This window comes from Perna viridis, chromosome 1 (genome assembly GCF_037379345.1).
Source record: "Perna viridis isolate PV_CMFRI_1.1 ecotype Kerala chromosome 1, ASM3737934v1, whole genome shotgun sequence".
Taxonomy (NCBI): domain Eukaryota; kingdom Metazoa; phylum Mollusca; class Bivalvia; order Mytilida; family Mytilidae; genus Perna; species Perna viridis.
In genome coordinates this window covers 148,403-165,612 of record NC_142445.1, presented here as the reverse complement: position 1 = coordinate 165,612, position 17,210 = coordinate 148,403, and the positions used below count along the sequence as shown (strand labels likewise).

At 32.6% G+C, this 17,210-nt stretch overlaps 1 long non-coding RNA gene across 3 annotated transcripts; it reads left to right on the top strand.

The window, feature by feature from the left end:
- Nucleotides 1-1,504: 1,504 nt before the first annotated feature.
- LOC148626742 (uncharacterized) lies at nt 1,505-15,408 on the top strand. Of its 3 annotated transcripts, none has more exons than XR_015922326.1 (10): nt 1,505-1,625; nt 3,602-3,740; nt 4,321-4,437; nt 5,251-5,297; nt 5,830-5,969; nt 6,550-7,537; nt 8,059-8,198; nt 8,779-8,895; nt 14,669-14,859; nt 15,230-15,408. It is a non-coding gene; the product is annotated as an uncharacterized LOC148626742 (long non-coding RNA). The 3 variants fall into 3 exon arrangements; XR_015922318.1 differs by having other exon boundaries at nt 5,251-5,308; XR_015922337.1 differs by lacking the exon at nt 8,779-8,895 and having other exon boundaries at nt 5,251-5,308; nt 15,230-15,396.
- Nucleotides 15,409-17,210: the final 1,802 nt, after the last annotated feature.

Below are 17,210 nucleotides of genomic sequence, written 5' to 3'. Positions count from 1 at the left end.
GTAATAAGAAGAAAGGAAAAAAAATCCGCAAGCCATCCTGGCGCAAATTGTAAATAATACTTTAAGTGACTCCCAGAGAGGGAAGCGTGCTTTACAAGCGGGATATAGTAACACTATACCGTGACTGAGGGAACCTAGATTCCATCTTTAATTAAAACTGAGTACATATACCTATAGAAAGATGTAAATTTGATCGTGAGCTTAAAAGTTCAAGTAATGTCAAATGATTATATGTTTGTAATTCTTTAATGGCTAAAATTTATTTTCACTTGCATCACAGACTAAGTGGTGGATCCAGGGTGTGCAGAGTGTTTGCAACCCCATTTTAATGGAAAATTATTTTCATTTAAAAAATTGACAAGAAATGGCAAAAAAATGCCTCATCACCCCACATTTTCTGATGAATCCTGGCTGGCATCGCTCCGTATGAAAAGCGGACCATTATGGCAAGCCAAAGTGGACAAAAATGAGTATTTGCAAATATTTAAAAATGATTTTTTAAAATTACAAATTCATTTTCGAATATTACAAATTCATTTTCGAATATTACAAATTCATTTTCGAATATTACAAATTCATTTTCGAATATTACAAATTAAATTTCTAATATCCCAAAACACTTTTTGATATTAAAAATTCCATTTTTAATATAAAAAATTCAATTGAATTTCTAATATTTAAAAACGATTTTTTAATACTAGAAATTGATTTTCTAATATTAGAAAATGGGTTTGTTGTATTCAATTACGATTAAAAAATTATATACATAAAAAAATGATTGAATTTCTAATATAAAAACGTAATCAAATGCACCAACGCCACAGCGGCAATTAAAAGAACGCAACCCTCGGTCAAAGACCAGATATGGAAAGCAGATATACACAAGAAAGAAACCAAAGCAACTAAAATCATACATACAAAGTAACAGAAGCAAATGAGCAACTCGGACTCCACTAAAAACTGGGAGCATGGACAAGGTGCACCGGTAGGGTAAGCGTCCCCTGCTTTTGTAGAAATAACCCTGTTCCAGAAGCCTATTTGTTAGAGTTCTAACACAATACAAACAATCTGCATAGTTTCAGAAAGCTCTGGCATAACGGATGAGTTGTGATATGAACACTAAATACGTAAGCGCCGAAGGGATGTTGCCACCAATGAATGGAAAATAGACAATTCTGAATGAAAAGTCATTACGTTTGTCGTAAAGTTTGGTCAATAGTTTTCCTTTACCATCGATTTCTAAGTGTAGGTCAAGATATGAGTCTGACTTCACAGCGTCTGTAGTATCCTTTATCTCAAAGTCTTTTGGGTAGATGCGATGTATCAAATCCCCGAAATTAGGATTGTTTATAGATAATACGTCATAAACGGGAACTGAGATTGAAGGATCTAGAACTTTATGGTGCTTCGTTTATTGTACATTTATTTAGGCTTTAAGTTATATTTAGGCCGTTTAAGTGCGTTTTAAGGATAATGTTTTTTGTGGTTTTGAGATATTAAATGAACACGTGTTAAATCACATGATACAGAAATGGTAGATTTCATTTTGATTTGACAAGAACCATCCATGAACTCCCCTGCAAGAACTCACGAAACTGTAAACAAAAGATGTATATGCTTAGCAAGTAAGTTTCCAGATTCATAATCTACGAATGTACTATTTTTTTATTTGTTGAATGGTCCTTGGATGTGTTTTCGACGGGTAAGTGCAATCAGACACGTAAATAAGATGCGCCATGTGATGTGGAACCCCGTATTACCGAAAACCTGTATATTTCCCGAAAACCAAGTGTATATATTTGACAACCTCAATAACATACGTTTTTGTGATATTGTTGATTCCTACGTTATTTAAATATACATGTAAATAAGTTTTTGGATACAAAATTGTTGTTTATGCATATTACAACACTTTCCAAGTATCCAGGAAAGTATACATGTAATAATCAACATCAGGACACATATTTTAAATCTCTACAAAGTTTTTTTTCTCCAGTGGCTACGATATGATTCAACAGCTCATAAATCCATAGAAATATCTATTTCGTAAACATTGTTTATCATGATTGTTTGGATTCTTGTTGGGACCTTAGTCTTTGTATCCTTATACCCTGCAACAAACTTATTGTGCTTGTTCCAAGTCAGGAACCTGTAGTCCAGTGGTTGTTTTTTATGTTCATTGTTATTTCTTTTTTTTTTATAGATAAGATCGATTTTCTTCTTTTTTAAATAGTTTCACTTTATTTATTTCGGGGCATTTAAAACTTGTTTAATGGCATGAGTTTTACCTAACATTGTATCATTGACGACCGTGTGGTGATTTGTTGCATGTCTTCTGGAGGAGGACTGTCTCATTGGCAATCATACCACATCTCCTATTTTTATATTTCTTTTAAGTATATTCAAGGATTCGAAATTCTAGTGACAATCAAAAGAATGTAATCCAAGGACAAATATCAGACATGGAAAACAGACAAACATAACAAAGAATATAAATAACCAAAATAATACATACAAAGTTACAAAAGTAAATGAGCAACTCACTCCTTAAAAAAACTGGAAGCATGGACCAGGTGCACCGGTCATCATCCTCTGATTTTGTAGAAGACCTGCCGAGTTTCTCATAAAAAATCAACTCCGGGATAGACAAAATAGGCTGTTACTGTTCACTGAATTACCAAATTTGCCAAGTAAGTACTCATCTGCTACATTAAGTTGTGAGTTTATCATTAGTATACTGACATGTTATCATTGACTATAATTTGGTGGAATATTTATTATAAAAGAATTGTGTATAAAGGGATGAAATATTCATCTGATCTATTATTACGTCTCATTAAAGGTGATAATACTGATAAACTAAGCAAAATTATTTTTCTGTATATAGAAAAGTTTCCATGATTAATATCACGAAATTCTTCTCTTTTACAGATTTGAGGTCAATATGAAATATAAAGAATACATAATTTTTTATCAGTTATATAAAGCATTATTAGAAATAAAGGTGTTACTCAGTGCAATCGGGAGTAATTGGAAGTAAAACACAATGACCTCCTTAGTAGTTAAATGGATTCTTTATTAGAGGTCTCAGATATTAAGGAAAATCTAAAGTTGAGATGAGACCTTCACATGAGGGTGTAGGGGTCTGGTTGTACATAATACATGATGATAATAAATAATACAGGCACACAGCAGCTCATTTAATACTGACTGGTTACATCATAATACCTTCATTCCAAAAATAAGATGCACATAATCATAATAAATTTGCAGAAAGTCTAGGTAATACCCATCTTGTTCAAAATGGCTTCTGTACTGCTTGACGTGTAATAGTGCAGTGACAAGAAATTGGAGGGAAAAGTACAGGTGATAAAGGAATTTCAATATACGGCAATTCAGGTAAATCTACCTGGTAAAGGTGGCCACTAGTTTCTTTTGGTATATTGCTAACATAGATTTGTGTCTACTTTTTATTATATTTGTTTTTAGTAAGTTTGTTTCACCCAAAATCATACTTTGTCTTCACTTTACCTTACTTTCTAACAATATCCTTTAATGTCTTCACATCAAAGGATCTCAGACTGCATATTGTAATTTTCAGTATAAGAATTGCTGAAGTCAAACTGTAACCAAGGAAGGATGAGGAATTTTACAATGACAAGTAAAGGGAAAGACAGAGACAAATCACGGAAGTTATTTGCATAATGTGGCATTAGAGGGCAGCGGTACATGTTATTACTGTAAGTGGTATGGAACATTGAAAGACTGGTAAAATTATTCAGAATCACCTAACAATAGAAAAGTTGTTTCAAGGTCAAATAACTTCCATAAAACTAATTAAGTTTTTGATGTTTGAAAGATGTTTCATTAGCTATGAACTGTAATGTGAATGACAGTTGATGATAACATCATAAACACGCTATATGGAATAAATGTAAATATATCTAAGTTGAAGAAAATACATAAAGTTATATTGGATAAGATGTCAACAGTTATAAATACTTGACTGTCAAAAGCAATGATAGAAAAGGCTTGTTCTTACAGTTTGATGAATAATTCTTTTTTGTCAACTTTGACCAAAGTTTTCTTGGAACCATGATTTGGTTATAATATCTTTCTGTCTTTACACTATGAGTTTTTTGGTTCTGTTACGTAAATATCAGAACAACAGAAAATAATTATTTGATATAAGAAAATTTGATCTGAAGTCACAAGTATATGTCAAGGGAGGTAATACTGATAACATTAATGATATCATATTTCATTTGTATCTTTTATACTGGAGTATGTATTCTAAATAGTATTTCATTTCTTTTTCAGACTTTATAATACATATTATGTGTAATAAAAACTTAGATTAGAACTGTGGTTCGTACAAGTTATGAATCCTGGAAGTAAACCTTAGTTTTTAGCACAAACTGTGGTTTAAAAGTCAAGGTATGTATTTGGAGGATAGGCTTTAGTTTTTAGTGATTGTAGTAAGAATTAGTTCCAAGGTTAAATGTTAAATTAAAACATGTAGTTAGTTAATTTAATGACATCATGATTTTCAAACAGATTTGAAATTACAGCAATATAGACTTTGGATGTAAACAACGTGTTAAGTAAGCTGTAAGGAATGCTTGTAAATACCTGTATACAAAATGTTGAAGAAAAAATATCATAAAGCAGTGATATCATATAAATAACAAGACAGTTAAACTTTTGATGAATAGATTTGCTTTACATAAGGGTTATAAAAAGGTCTAAAATACTGTCACAAGAGATTACAGTTCATTAAGTAGTGATTTTCTCCATTGATATTTATGCAGTAGTTTATCAAGTTTATCGGAAGTGTTTTGTAATCATATAAACAATTGACCTTCTATGAGAACAGCATTCTGTTCATACTGTTAGCATGTTATTAAAACCACGACATTTGTAAATTATTGTAAATATGTTTGTGCCAATTAATATTATTGTTATTATGGATTATGTTTATCTCCCATTCTAAGCCTACACTGTGAGTTTTCTGCTACCAGTTAAAAAGTGCCAACATTTGTTAAATACAGACTTGATCCTTGGGAAATTGTACGGCGACTGACCGCGAGGGTCAGCTCTTGCTGTAACCCAATAACCCCAGGATCATGTACCAATTTACCAATAAGATGAATGCATGTACATGATTACGCATGAGTACTTAGAACTGATATAGAAGGTGAAAATTAGGTATACTTTTAGGTACAGAAATCTGAAACATTTCTCTTTCAGACTCTTAAAACCTGCAGTGTGGAAAGTACTTAGAACTGATATAGAAGGTGAAAATTAGGTATACATTTAGAGAATTAAGCACAACTATTAACATAATACAAGTCATTGTTATTATTTACAATGAGTTTGTATTATCAATCAGAAAATGTGACTATTAATAGACAGAACAAGGAAATACATGAAAAGGAACTAAAATGGTTACTAAGGAAAAGGTCATAGTGCTCGTGTGATGGACTTAATATCCTTTATAGTAGTACCAATGCTAATTTTATTTATTCTAGAGAATGATATACGAAATGATGATTTTCTGAACAGTTTGGTTCCATGACAGTGCTTGATTCAAAAGTCACACCAAATACATGTAGAATGGATTACTGATTTGGATTTATACATGCACACTATTTTCTATTGGTATATAGCTAACATAGATTTGTGTCTATTTTTTTTATTATATTTGTTTTTTTTTAAGTTTGTCTCACCCAAAATCATACTTTGTCTTCACTTTACCTTATTTTCAAACAATATCCTTTAATTTCTTCACACCAAAGGATCTCAGACTGTATATTTTACAATTTTCAGTAAAAAGAATTGCTGAAATCAAACTGTAACCAAGGAAGGATGAGGAATTTTACAAGTACAAGTAAAGGGAAAGGCAGAGACAAATCACGGAAGTTATTTGCATAAAGTGGCATTAGAGGGCAGCGGTACATGTTATTACTGTAAGTGGTATGGAACATTGAAAGACTGGTAAAATTATTCAAAATCACTTAACAATAGAAAAATTGTTTTAAGGTCAAATAACTTCCATAAAACTAATAAGTTTTTTGATGTTTGAAAGATGTTGCATTAGCTATGAACTGTAATGTGAATGACAGTTGATGATAACATCATAAACACGCTATATGGAATAAATGTAAATATATCTAAGTTGAAGAAAATACATAAAGTTATATTGGATAAGATGTCAACAGTTATAAATACTTGACTGTCAAAAGCAATGATAGAAAAGGCTTGTTCTTACAGTTTGATGAATAATTCTTTTTTGTCAACTTTGACCAAAGTTTTCTTGGAACCATGATTTGGTTGTAATATCTTTCTGTCTTAACACCATGGTCTTTTTCGATTTGTTAAGTAAATATCAGAACAACAGAAAAGAATTATTTGATATAAGAAAATTTGATCTGAAGTCACAAGTATATGTCAAGGGAGGTAATACTGATAACATTAATGATATCATATTTCATTTGTATCTTTTATACTGGAGTATGTATTCTAAATAGTATTTCATTTCTTTTTCAGACTTTAAAATACATATTCTGTGTAATAAAAACTTAGATTAAAACTGTGGTTCGTACAAGTTATGAATCCTGGAGGTAAACCTTAGTTTTTAGCACAAACTGTGGTTTAAAAGTCAAGGTATGTATTTGGAGGATAGGCTTTAGTTTTTAGTGATTGTAGTAAGAATTAGTTCCAAGGTTAAATGTTAAATTAAAACATGTAGTTAGTTAATTTAATGACATCATGATTTTCAAACAGATTTGAAATTACAGCAATATAGACTTTGGATGTAAACAACGTGTTAAGTAAGCTGTAAGGAATGCTTGTAAATACCTGTATACAAAATGTTGAAGAAAAAATATCATAAAGCAGTGATATCATATAAATAACAAGACAGTTAAACTTTTGATGAATAGATTTGCTTTACATAAGGGTTATAAAAAGGTCTAAAATACTGTCACAAGAGATTACAGTTCATTAAGTAGTGATTTTCTCCATTGATATTTATGCAGTAGTTTATCAAGTTTATCGGAAGTGTTTTGTAATCATATAAACAATTGACCTTCTATGAGAACAGCATTCTGTTCATACTGTTAGCATGTTATTAAAACCACGACATTTGTAAATTATTGTAAATATGTTTGTGCCAATTAATATTATTGTTATTATGGATTATGTTTATCTCCCATTCTAAGCCTACACTGTGAGTTTTCCGCTACCAGTTAAAAAGTGCCAACATTTGTTAAATACAGACTTGATCCTTGGGAAATTGTACGGCGACTGACCGCGAGGGTCAGCTCTTGCTGTAACCCAATAACCCCAGGATCATGTACCAATTTACCAATAAGATGAATGCATGTACATGATTACGCATGAGTACTTAGAACTGATATAGAAGGTGAAAATTAGGTATACTTTTAGGTACAGAAATCTGAAACATTTCTCTTTCAGACTCTTAAAACCTGCAGTGTGGAAAGTACTTAGAACTGATATAGAAGGTGAAAATTAGGTATACATTTAGAGAATTAAGCACAACTATTAACATAATACAAGTCATTGTTATTATTTACAATGAGTTTGTATTATCAATCAGAAAATGTGACTATTAATAGACAGAACAAGGAAATACATGAAAAGGAACTAAAATGGTTACTAAGGAAAAGGTCATAGTGCTCGTGTGATGGACTTAATATCCTTTATAGTAGTACCAATGCTAATTTTATTTATTCTAGAGAATGATATACGAAATGATGATTTTCTGAACAGTTTGGTTCCATGACAGTGCTTGATTCAAAAGTCACACCAAATACATGTAGAATGGATTACTGATTTGGATTTATACATGCACACTATTTTCTATTGGTATATAGCTAACATAGATTTGTGTCTATTTTTTTTATTATATTTGTTTTTTTTTAAGTTTGTCTCACCCAAAATCATACTTTGTCTTCACTTTACCTTATTTTCAAACAATATCCTTTAATTTCTTCACACCAAAGGATCTCAGACTGTATATTTTACAATTTTCAGTAAAAAGAATTGCTGAAATCAAACTGTAACCAAGGAAGGATGAGGAATTTTACAAGTACAAGTAAAGGGAAAGGCAGAGACAAATCACGGAAGTTATTTGCATAAAGTGGCATTAGAGGGCAGCGGTACATGTTATTACTGTAAGTGGTATGGAACATTGAAAGACTGGTAAAATTATTCAAAATCACTTAACAATAGAAAAATTGTTTTAAGGTCAAATAACTTCCATAAAACTAATAAGTTTTTTGATGTTTGAAAGATGTTTCATTAGCTATGAACTGTAATGTGAATGACAGTTGATGATAACATCATAAACACGCTATATAGAATGAATGTAAATATATCTAAGTTGAAGAAAATACATAAAGTTATATTGGATAAGATGTCAACAGTTATAAATACTTGAATGTCAAAAGCAATGATAGAAAAGGCTTGTTCTTACAGTTTGGTGAATAATTCTTTTTTGTCAACTTTGACCAAAGTTTTCTTGGAAGCATGATTTGGTTGTAATATCTTTCTGTCTTAACACCATGGTCTTTTTCGATTTGTTAAGTAAATATCAGAACAACAGAAAATAATTATTTGATATAAGAAAATTTGATCTGAAGTCACAAGTATATGTCAAGGGAGGTAATACTGATAACATTAATGATATCATATTTCATTTGTATCTTTTATACTGGAGTATGTATTCTAAATGGTATTTCATTTCTTTTTCAGACTTTAAAATACATATTCTGTGTAATAAAAACTTAGATTAGAACTGTGGTTCGTACAAGTTATGAATCCTGGGAGTAAACCTTAGTTTTTAGCACAAACTGTGGTTTAAAAGTCAAGGTATGTATTTGGAGGATAGGCTTTAGTTTTTAGTGATTGTAGTAAGAATTAGTTCCAAGGTTAAATGTTAAATTAAAACATGTAGTTAGTTACTTTAATGACATCATGATTTTCAAACAGATTTGAAATTACAGCAATAAAGACTTTGGATGTAAACAACGTGTTAAGTAAGCTGTAAGGAATGCTTGTAAATACCTGTATACAAAATGTTGAAGAAAAAATATCATAAAGCAGTGATATCATATAAATAACAAGACAGTTAAACCTTTGATGAATAGATTTGCTTTACATAAGGGTTATAAAAAGGTCTAAAATACTGTCACAAGAGATTACAGTTCATTAAGTAGTGATTTTCTCCATTGATATTTATGCAGTAGTTTATCAAGTTTATCGGAAGTGTTTTGTAATCATATAAACAATTGACCTTCTATGAGAACAGCATTCTGTTCATACTGTTAGCATGTTATTAAAACCACGGCATTTGTAAATTATTGTATGTGCCAATTAATATTATTGTTATCATGGATTATGTTTATCTCCCATTCTAAGCCTACACTGTGAGTTTTCCGCTACCAATTAAAAAGTGCCAACATTTGTTAAATACAGACTTGATCCTTGGGAATTTGTACGGCGACTGACCGCGAGGGTCAGGTCTTGCTGTAACCCAATAACCTTAGGATCATGTACCAATTTACTAATCAGATGAATGCATGTACATGATCACGCATGTATCATGCATGCACATCATAGATAAATCGATCTTACACTCATGACCCATAGATATCCGATACAATCATTTATAGATTGACCAATCTATTATGACATGTAATTTTACGGACAAAAATTCTTTTTAACCCAGCTTGTGTAGAGTAATGAAATCAAGTGAGGATCTAAAGCTTTCTGGACATCTTAAAGCATGCATTTTAGATGCATTTTTTTCAAGTATTGCACATATTTACATGTGAGCTCTTTACTACCCATAATCAACATCATTTAGTTTCACCTATTATTTTGAAATTTTACTAAATAAGACTGTGTTTACCTTTGTGTACCTCAATGACATCGATCTGTAAAGTGTAATATATTCCTGGGTTTATGACAAAGACCAAGAATTCAGACAAAATTCTCAATTATTAACAGACTTAATTGTCCAAGGTCAAGAAACAAAGCAGAAAATAGCAAAATCAGAAGTAAATATACAGTAAAAAACGAATCATAATGTTAAAACTTGCATTGAAAAATCAGAATTCCGATATAAAGTTAATTCAGGTCTGTCTATAAGTAGATTGGTGCATAGTATCACAATAAAATGTTTCCCAGAGGACAGCTAGCATTATAATTTAGAAATGTTAACATGTTGCATTCCTAGTTTGCAGGAAAGCATCAGTATGGGATAAAGGTTAACTCAGTTACGGGTTAAAGGCAAATTAAGGCAGATCATTGACGACTGTCACATTCATACTCATAGTATTATTGTGAGTAAATGAACACTAGTCACTTTTTTTTTCACAATTGAGACATTGTTTGTTTGTTTGTTTGTTGGGGTTTAACGTCCGAGCAGCAATATTTCAGCTATATTCAGACGATGAACATGAAATTGATGATAAAAAGAACATGAAATGATGATGATGATGAAATGAAAAAGGGATGGGACACAAGGACAATGGGGTCGACAAATTTTGATTGCCACTGAAAATAGGGAGAGGTGGATAGGGTCGGGCAGCATGGGGCTAAATTATCATAACAGGGGGGTTAATTTATCGCAGTAGCGGATTAAAATGTCATTACAAAGGGGGGTGGTCATTTATCGCAGGAGAGGTTAAAATATAGCAAAAGGGGGGTTAAAATATCATAACAGGGGGTTAATTTAACGCAGCAGATGAGTTAAAATGTCACAACACGGGGTTTAATTCATCGTAGCATGGGGGTTAAAATATCGCAGTGGAGGCGCTAAAATATCATAGCAGGGGATTAATCTATCGCAGCAGGGGGGTTAATTTATAGCAGGAAGGGGTTAAAATGTCATAACAGTGGGGTTAATTTATTTCAGCAGGGGGTTAAAATATCGCAGCATGGGTCTAAATTATCATAAGGGGGGCGGTAATTTATCGCGGTAAGGGGTTAAAATATCAAACAGGGGGTTAATTTATTGCAGCAGGGGGTTAATTTATGGCGGCAGGGGGTTAAATATCTCAGCAGGGGATAAAATATCATAACGGGGGTTAATTTATCGTGGCAGGGAGGTTAAAATATATGACTGTTTTTTTTTTTGTGTTTTTCTTAAGACCTGTAGTTTCTGTTGATATAACTGACTCAATATTATGATACACCAATATTACAATGCATTTTCTGTTTTTCTTAAATGTTACAGATTATCTCAAATGCAAATACATAGCTTTGCTAAGTACAGCATGATAGAACTGCAACATGTTGGACTTAGGACTAGTGTGAGCACAAAATTTGTTTTTGACAAGCTTCAACATGTAGGAACTGATTTAAAAAAAGATTAAGACAACATATTTGAAGTTTTTACACACTGTTCCTAAATAGATGGTAGAGGGCAAGATAGTTTTGGTAGGTCTTTGCCCCACGAATTTTGGAAATAAAGGGCTAAAAATGGAGAAAAATGGTGTTATCATTAAAATTGATAGGAAAGTTTATTGTTGATTGATTTTTATGATTCAGATGTCAGTCAGTTACTTTTGAAATTCTGTTAAAATTATTTTACAGGTTAGGCTTATCATTAACCGATTTGGAATCAAAGGGGTGCAAAATACGGCCACACACACCCAAAAAATCAACTTTTTTAGATTACATCGCCAAAGGCCAAGTACGCTATTGCCATCACTTGGGGTCCGTTGTCGTCGTTCATCGTCGTCGTTAACAATTATACAAAACTATTCTCCTCTGAAAACTACTTGTCTAATTAAAACCAAACTTGGTATGAATGTTCCTTGGGGGTATCCTGCATAGAACTAATGAGGGGATTTTTTATTTGTTGAAAAAAAAAACATGACCGTCGTTACAAAAATAGAACATAGGAGTCACACGGTAGTTTTTAGCATGTATCTCCAAAACCATTAGGTTTAGCTAAATTCTGACTTGGGTAAGAGTATTCAGCATGATGAGATCTATCTGTGGTCAAATTTTTGTTGTAATCCTTTAGGCCATGTTAGAGTTATTGCCCTTGTGCAACGAATTTTGCATTTTTAAATGTTTTTTCTTTCAAAAATCTTTTCCTTTGACACTACTTGACAGTTGAAGCCAAACCTTGTATGAATGTTCCTTGGGGTATCTTGCATAGAACTGATGTTGGGATTTTCGATTCGTCGAGAAACATGGGCGCCGTTACTAAGAATAAAATATAGGAGGCAGACAGTAGTTCTTCGTATATATCTCCAAAACCGTCAAGTTTAGTCAAATTCTTTCAAAAGCTGAAATGAACCTTATTATTAGGACTACAAGTCTTCAAGAATAAAGTTGAAAGACGATTCCTTGTAAGAGTTATTGCCCTTAAAAGGGGAAAATGACTTTTTTAAACTGTTTTCGGTCAATATCTTGAAAACTGTGAGAGATTAAAAAGAAATTCTATTGTTGAAATGATCCTGATGATAAGTCCTACCAACGACTTCTTGAGTCAAAATTGTTGGACAACTTCCTGTTAAATTTATTGCCTTTGAAAGTCAAAACTCAACCAGGTGAGCGATTCAGGCTCCTGGGAGCCTCTTGTTTATTTTGGAATATATTTTTCTTTCATTCTTTATGAAAATCCCTGGCTGTGTTCAGATATCTCAGGCCATTTTCAAGTTATAGAGGGTCAATGTGCCACACCAAAAAAAAAGTTTTTAAATTTTAGATAATTGACTTTTTTATTAGATTCCAGATGAAAAATTCCGCCTGGGCTTTTTAATTTTGGATATATCTCTTAGGTTTTTTTTTAACTATAAGGGCTGCTCCCCGACCCAAAGAAATCAACTTTTAACTTTGTTCAGATTTTGATTGTTCTTTCATTTTCAATCAGATTTCAGATATCTCTTAATTTGTTCAAATAAGGGCCAAAGGGGACCATGCCCCCCAAAAAACAATCATTTAAAAAATTTTGGTCAAATTTAAAAGAAAATTTAATATTATTTTCCTCTTGAAAATTCAGATATGGAGATATCACTTAAAATTCTATGAATTTTAAGGGGTCAAAGGGACCATGCCCCATAAGATTTTTGCAAATAACTAAAACAATAGCTGGGTTAAGCTTAAGTCTGGCAGGGAGTAAAATATTTCTGTATGATGGGATGGACCTTTGCCGAATAAGTAGTGCACAAATGGTCCCCAAGGGAAATCCAATAACTTGACAGTAAACAGTTTCGCCATAGCGTATGAAAACATTGTCTTACAGGTATTCGAGTGCTGTAAGCATTTCAAAAGAAGTACTTTTCATTCTTTTCGTAGCTAAAAAGATCTAAAAGTATTGGAACAAATATATTTATGAGATTATTTGGAAGTGCAGTGTCTAAAGTTGAAAAATAAAAACATTAAAAAATTGTTTACGACACCAAGTGATAGCAATAGCTATTAAGGTCTTTTAGGACAGGTTAGCTAAATATGTCCACTTCTCAGTAAGATGTCTTTCAACTTTCTGTACATGTTTTATTCTTAACATCTATTTGCATTCTGTGGTGAGACAGTTAACTTGAATATAAGTGAATAGTTGTACGAAAGGATTCATACCATAAAATGATGGCTATGGGTGAAGCTAGGGTCATAACTTGAACCATTTGAAAAAGGAAAACAAAAATGGGCCTGCAGAGAGCATTTTCCTGGTGTTCCAATGTCCTGCATAAAAATTAATAGATCTATATCAGACTTTTTTGTATTGCGCAAGAACTCTAACAAATAGGCTTCTGGAACAGGGTTAGGTTGCTACAAGATTGAAGTCATCACTAAAGAAGTTTTATGGTCGTCATCATGAACTTGAGGAACGTTATGGTGTATCCATCAGCACCATGAAAACAGATTTATTCAACGTGTCATAGTTTTTCTTTCCTCGTTTGTCTACCCCGGACTTTTTATGAGGAACTTGGTGGGTGTTTCTAGAAAAGCAGAGGACGCTTACACCACTGGCACACCTGGTCTATGCTTCTAGTTTTTTGTGGAGTTCGAGTTACTCATTTGCCTTTGTTACTTTGTAGGCATGCTTTTGGTTACTTCATGTTTTCTGTTGTGTATGTCTGTTTTTCATGTCTTGTCTTTGTCCCTGGGTTACATTATTTTGATTACCGCTATAACCTTGGTTCCCTTAATTATTCTGTGCATAAGACCATTAAACCGAAAGAGTATGTTCCATTATTTATGGCCACAGAAAAGAGTCTTATCCAATGAAAATTTAAAGCACCAGACATGTATATATATCATCCTCCGTTTGAACCTGATCAGTTCAGCAAATTCATTTTTCCTTGAACTCTGGCAATACTTTTTTTTCTATTTATGCTTAATAAAAAATAATGAAACCCCGTTTGAAACCACATTGCTAATGACAGACATCATGAGCTCTTGAAATGTTAAAATCTGGTGTGTTTCAACATATTGTGTCATCTATTACTATACTGTTTTACTTGTTGCATGCCTTATAGGTAGTAAAGTATGGACCATTATGGCATTTGCTATTGTATAATCCTAGTAAAAAGTTTGATCCCCTTGATTTCTTGAAAACACAATCAAACAACTTAATCTCATATAGCCCAATTATTGCACCCAGCAAGGAAATGTATGCTTTCAGGCGCAGTAGATGACGTAGCATAAAGAATAATATATAGGACTTGAAAACGTACACATGTCCCAGCTTTCGCTGAAATAGACGATGTAGAGGATGGTGTTGCTGATGGCCCTGCTACCTAAAGCCCAAACAATATAGATGACTTTGCCACCTCCAATACCACGGACATTGCAGAGGCAGACCCTGTAAAGGAGGTTGTATTTATTTTAAGAAAGCAAATGAACTTAAACTTGCCATGTATCTTAATATTCAATAGCTACAAATCAGTACATTTTGTGAATATTCAGAAAAAAATATGAATGGACAAAGGGAATATGTAAAAACAACAAATTTTTATCTTATGATCTATAGGTCTTCTATCAATATTGATAATAAAATTTTAGAAATATCAGCCCATATTATCTTAAAAACCTCTAAGTATCTCTTCTAATCTCGTAAGTCTAAATGCCGCATGTACCTCTGGATTATCAAATGACATATTTCTCAATATTAGTGAATGAATGGTATAAATTGTGTGACATTTTGGAAAACTACTTAACCTCAATATATTTTTTATTATTTTAGGCTGTAGTAGATGGACTGATTATCCAACCCTCTAAAGGAGTTGATGATGAAAAAGATGAGAATGAATCAGAATGTAGTGATGTGGAGGATGATGCGGTTAATAAAAAGAATGAAGACGAACTTGACAAACTTTTGTTTTTTTATTCTAGAGAAAAAAGAAAATAAAAAAATCAACAAAAGATCTTTTTTTCTAATTCAAATCTCACAAAAAATGGTGTTTTTCAAAGTCTTTAAAAGTGAAAAAAAAGTGTCAGGAGAGTGCTAGAATACATGATTTGGCTTCATTTACCCCAGAGCTTCTGACTTAAGAGGCTCCCAGACCCCTGGCCGTCCACATTTGTCGGTCCACTTGAAAGTTTTCGGTCCAGTCATTTTTTTTAACTGGACCAATGTCCACTGCCTTACTATTTAATTTCTTTTTCTGCACCTAACAATTTTATTCTATGGACATACGCCTTCCTGAACCTAGACCTTAATTTGAATTATCTCCCTTTAGATTCAAATTTCGTCATGCACTTGGTTTCAGAAGTGTTGTGTTTACAAGGTTTTAACATGCGAGACCCTTAGTTTGGACTATCTCCTTTTGGCGTCCTCTGACTTATTATATTCCTTCATGCACATCTACACATGATGCCGCACCTTCCCATAAAATTTCATAAAAATTTCCCATAAAATCATAAAAAAGAGGGGTTTAGGAGGAGCTGTGCTTACTTAATTTGGATAATATCCCTTTGGAGTCCTCCGACAGCAATTATATTCCTTCATGTACATCTACATATAATATGCAACGAATCCTATAAAATTTCATCAAAATGCCTTAAGCGTTTAGAAGGAGTTGTGCTTTAAAGACATGTGGAGCTGACAAAAAATGTATCTAAGCTACACTTTTGCTCAACCTGGTATAAACAAGTGAATCTGAAAATTGGAAGTCACCATACCCGATGAATATATGAGTATGCTGATATGCAAATATGCATATGGCAACAGCATAGCTTGTGATGAAGTTAAATGTAATTAAATGAAATAGCACAAATATTAATCTAATCAAATTAATTAACCGGATATAAATAATGCCTCTAGAGAAATAAAGTACTTCTTAGGGGACAGCTTGATACGTACGTAGAGGTCAAACCCTAAACAGTTGGAGCAAGCATGGACACATTTGACCAGAACAAGTCGCTTTTTGGCCCTTACTGCAACATGGTTCTAGTTAAACCTGCAAAATCAATCCAAAAGTCCCTACATGGAAAATACATGCTTTTAGTCCCCCTTTTTGGCCTCTAATTTCTGAAAGGTTCATGTTTTATCACCACAATCAGTCCAAGTCTTGACTATAATGGTAGAAAATATAATGGAACAATATCATAGAAATTTCTATGCTTCCACTCGAACTATTCAGATTAATTCTTTGAAAGGGTAATCAAGGGAAGCAAGGTAATAGCGCTAATCAAAATAATGTAATCCAGGGACAAAGACCAGACATGGAAAAGAGACATACACAACAAAGTACATAAAGTAACTAAAATCATACATACAAAGTAACAAAAGCAAAGGAGCAACTTGGACTCCATTAAAAACTGGGAGCATGGAACAGGTGCACCGGTAGGGTAGGCGTCCTCTGCTTTTCTAGAAACACCCGCCGAGTTGCTCATAAAAAGTCAAGTCAAGTCAATTAGACAAACGAGGAAAGTAAAACTATGACCCGTTGAATAAATCAGTTTTCATGGTGCTGATGGATACACCATAACGATCCACGAGTTCATGATGACGATCATAAAACATCTGTAGTGATGACTTAAAATAAGAAATAAATTTAGCTGGAAATATTATTAATGTCATCATGTCAATTCTGAAATAACTTGTATCTGAATCTATTTCGAAAGAATGACTAGTGGGATTAATCAAGTAATGAAATTGCTCGTTCTTGTTTTTCTGACCTAGTTAATATATTTTGTTAAGTACACGAAACCTAAATTTTGTA